At 45.8% G+C, this 4,466-nt stretch overlaps 1 pseudogene; it reads right to left on the bottom strand.

Annotated features, from left to right (window-relative positions):
• Positions 1 to 3,354: 3,354 nt before the first annotated feature.
• On the bottom strand, positions 3,355 to 3,944 carry LOC128406045 (E3 ubiquitin-protein ligase RNF183-like; annotated as a pseudogene).
• Positions 3,945 to 4,466: the final 522 nt, after the last annotated feature.

The raw sequence follows: 4,466 nt of genomic DNA, 5'->3' as shown, positions 1-4,466 counted from the left end.
TACTCTACAGGCTTTTTCTGTTTTTTGTGTTACCTCTGATTCCTCAAGTTCTAACCAGACAGCGAGTTCTTTGGCTATTTTTCTCTCTATAACTTCCTCTGTCTCCTCCAATAATCCACTGAATCTCAATGTATTTTATCTTCTCTGCATTTGTAAAATTGCCAGAGAGTCCCAGATTGCTTCTTGTTGTTTCCTCAAATCCACTGTTTCCTCTCGTATTTTATCGCATGCACTTTATCGCTGTATTTTTTTCTGCCCTTCTTCTAAATTCTGAGATTTCTCTTTAAGGTCATGCACGGTTTTTATTAATTCGGAATTTTTTTGTACCAAATTGTGTACCTGATCTGATAAATCCGCTGTAATTTTAACATTTTCATCTAATTTAACCTTCATTGACATAAAATTATCCTCTACTATTTTAGCATTTTCATTTACAGTTAAGATCTGCAATGTCTTTTCATAATTCCAATAATAATTCCTTGATATCCACTGTTGCATCCAGATCATAAGCAGAGCTTCTCCTTGCTTGTGTGCCTTGTGTAGCCAACGATGCAGTAGGAGGTTTTTTACCAGCCATTGCTGGGAATTTCTTTAGCCTCTTTAAATATGTAGCTCCTACCATACACTTTCTTATTCTCAAATTTATACGTGGTTCAGTCTATAATAAGATACTTCAAATTCATTCACATAAATTCTGAGTAGCAAGGTTAATAATTATAACTTCCAAATTCATTTACAATTTTTACCTGATAAATTTAAAAACTCACTAATTTAAGACTGAATTATATTGTGCAGTTTATCCAGTCAAATAATAATATAATTCCAATAATTGATTAATTAAATGAAACCATATTGATAATAAAAAGAAAAAAGAAGTAGGGGGGCTGGGAAATAAATGAACATAAATAAATAGGGACACGGGTGGTGTTGTGGGTAAAACCTCAGTGCCTAGGACTTGCTGATCGTAAGGCCGGCGGTTTGAATCCCCGCGGCGGGGTGAGCTCCCGTCGTTCAGTCCCAGCTCCTGCCCACCTAGCAGTTCGAAAGCACCCCTAAGTGCAAGTAGATAAATAGGTACCGCTTTATAGCAGGAACCTAAACAGTGTTTCCGTGTGCGGCGCTGGTGCTGGCTCGCCAGCTGCAGCTTCGTCACGCTGGCCACGAGACCCGGAAGTGTCTTCAGACGGCGCCGGCTCCCAGCCTCTTGAGCGAGATGAGCGCGCAACCCTAGAATCGGTCACGACTGGCCCGTACGGGCAGGGGTACCTTTAAATAAGTACTAATGCGAAACAGATACTATAAGAGAAGAGAAAAAAATGGGGTGATAAGAAAAATAAAGAAAAATTAAAAGGGACAAAGTGGGGGAAAAGACAGGAAAAAGAGAGAAAGAGAGAGAGGGAAAAGAGAAAGAAAGAGGAAGACAAAAAGGAAAAAGTTTTAAGAGAGCGACAAAAAGCTAATGTTCTGCCAGCAGAGAGGAATTTTCAGTTTGAGTGCTGTATCTTCTTTTCTTCACTACGTGTCTCAACTCCGTCAGATCTTGCTGTTGAGTGAGTGCGCAGCCTTTACCTCTAGAATGAAATTTTAGTCCAGCTGAAACCGATGACAGCCAATCCACTGACAGCACATTACTGCTGAGTCTTTCTGACCCAGCACTTCCATAGAAAGTATTGCAGGCTGATTGCATAAGCCAGTTGCATCAGCTAGCAAACTCAAGCCTGCAGACTTACTATCTCTCACATTGGTCCTAGAACAATGCAGCAGTATGATTGGTCCGCAGGAGCCACCCAATCCAGCTCCAGGTGGAAGTGAATCCACAACCTGATTGGCCTACAGGAGAATCCCGGAATTAGCCAATCACGTGTGGCCCATTGTGTAAATAATGTATATAAAGCAGATATTGTGGGGGAACTTTCATTCCTCGCTAATATGAGCTGAATAAAGAGCATGAAATCCACACTCAACTCCAAGTATATTTCACTTGCCTAGATGGAGGATATGGAAGGGCGTGTGTAGAAACTGGCCTGCTGTACAGAGGTAACATTTACATTAGCTGCCCTACTCACTTTTGCCTCTGCCCCCACCTACCACCAGCATGTGGTGCTCAGAAGGTTGCCCAGAACGGAATGAGGTAATTGGGTTGGGGGAAAAGATTTTCCACCCCTGAATTGGCATTTCCTTGTAGGGAAAGGCAATGCAGCCCCCCCCCCCAAGTTCATTTTGTGTGTCCCTTTCCCAATCCACCCTGTCCACACTAAACCTACCTTTTTGCAAGATCCAAGAGATTGCTTTGATCCTGTTATCAGCCCCCACTCTTACAAGCTGATGCAATTTGAAACAAAACACTGCAGTGTAGATAAAAAAGTTTTAATGCCACTGCCGTTTGGCCCCCTTCTAACCAGTAGTGCGCACACTAGGAGAAAGAAACCCTTGAGCACCTGCCTTCATTGCATGCCTGCATGATGTGAGTACACAGAGGACCATCTTCAAGCCTGGACAGAGGACAGTTAAGATCTGCAGCCTTGGTGGTTCCACATTCAGCAGTGCAGTCAATGTTCTCTAGATGTTGGGAACTCTTCATTGGCTGCAGCAGAGGCATTTGGCACAGGGGAAGAGGCTGGTTTGGAGGGTCAGCATAGCTCAGTGGTAGAGCCTTACATGCAGAAGTTTCCAGGTTCAATCCTCAGAATCTCCAAGTAGGAATAAGAAAGACAGACCACTGCCTGAAACCCTTGAGAGCTGCCACTCAGCATAGACAATATGGAGCTAGATGGACCAATGGCCTGGCTGTAAGGCAGATTCCTATGTCCCTTTACTCCAAGTATGGGGAAACTTGGGCCCTCCAGATGTGGTTGTGTTACAGCTCCCATCATGACCAGAGATTATGGGAGTTGTAGTTCAGCAACACCTGGAATGAGAAAAGCTCTCATCTCCACACCTGCTATATTCCCATTATCCATTTTCACCCTCTTTAGCCAACTTAAGAAGCAGCGAGTTTGTTAGTTGAAATGCTCCCATTGCCCTGTCATGTCCTCATCCCCATCCCTATTTAAAAGCTCACAAGTAACCCTCAAGGTCAAATCCTGGGACCCAGTGGCAGTCCAAACCGTTTTGCTGTCTGGGGCGAAAGACAAGATGGCAGTCTCTCTCTTGTTCTATAGGCAGAATCTGACCAGGCTTTGAATCTTAAATCATAACTGGGCAATGTCTTCCAGCACACTTGAGCTGACTTGGAGAACTCAAGGCAGGCTGTGTGACACACACAAGCTAGTCCTCCCAACACTTTGCTGCTGCTCGCCAACCACCTCTACCCTGCCCTCAGCATCTTCCGCCTGAGGAGGCTGCTGGTCCCTCTCACCCCCAGCCCCCAAAGAGCTGCCTCGTCCAAAAGATGGAGAAGATGAGTAGTAAAGTCATGCTTAAGATGAGAGCCATCAGGTAGGTGAAAATCTGGAGCTGGGGGTTGCAGGCACACGCCCACATTGGGGAGCGGTGGTGGTTGGGCATGATTGTGGTGGCAGTGGTAGCACTAGCCGGGCGGCTTGGCTCACAGTAGCTCTCAATGCTTGGATCTCTCACTGGGCCCAGGTCCAGGGTGTAAACCCTGGGCTGGCAGAGGAAGTACCTGCTCTTGCGCTGCTCCTTCAAGCACAGCTGCCAACCCTACAGGATGATGTGGTTGGGCTCCAGGCACAGCAGGCACAGGAGGGCTTCATTGGTGGGCAGCTCAGTGACAGGCTGGTCGGAGGGGAGGACAGTAGGGTGGCGGCAGAGTGAGCACTGCAAGCGGTTCTGGGCTGGGGACACCAAGCTGAGAAGAGCCAGGCACTTGATGCAGAAGGAATATTGGCACTAAAGGACCTTGGGGTGCAAAAAGTGTTGTCGTAAGGGTTTCAGCAGATGGGGCATTCAGCCTCCAGCCCCTGGACCTGCTTCTCAGCCATGGGGAAACCCAGTCAACAGCACAGCCTTCTTTGCTACCTAGGAGACTAAAAAACAAGGGCAGGTGGAAACCCAATGACAGTAATCATACAGCAGCATCAATGCAGTGGAACCTTTGGCCCACGAGAGGGAACGTTTGGCTTGCCATAGGGCCGTATTTACTGAGGCTGATGGGAGTTGTAGTTCTTCAACATTGGTGGGGGTGGGAGACAAGTTTCCCAACATCTGGTTTTTACAGCATCAGCAAATGCAAAGAGAGAGGTCCTCCACCCAAGGGAGTTTGCAGTATGAAGTTTAAGAGTGGAAGTAAGCCCTTCTCTTGCAAAGCAATTGATAAGGCAAGGGTGGGAAGATAAACATCCACATCAGAACAGCCTGCTGGAACAGGCCAATGGCAATCTATTTTATTTTATTTTCAATGCAAAATTACAACAGAAATTACAAACATTGAATCCAAAATGAAACAGTACAAACAAGGAAGAAAACCCCAAAACACAAGAGAGGGAAAACACACACACACACAC

The sequence above is a fragment of the Podarcis raffonei genome, chromosome W (assembly GCF_027172205.1).
Source record: "Podarcis raffonei isolate rPodRaf1 chromosome W, rPodRaf1.pri, whole genome shotgun sequence".
Taxonomy (NCBI): Eukaryota; Metazoa; Chordata; class Lepidosauria; order Squamata; family Lacertidae; genus Podarcis; species Podarcis raffonei.
The sequence above is the reverse complement of the archived record's forward strand: the minus strand, read 5'-3'. Positions and strand labels throughout refer to the sequence as shown.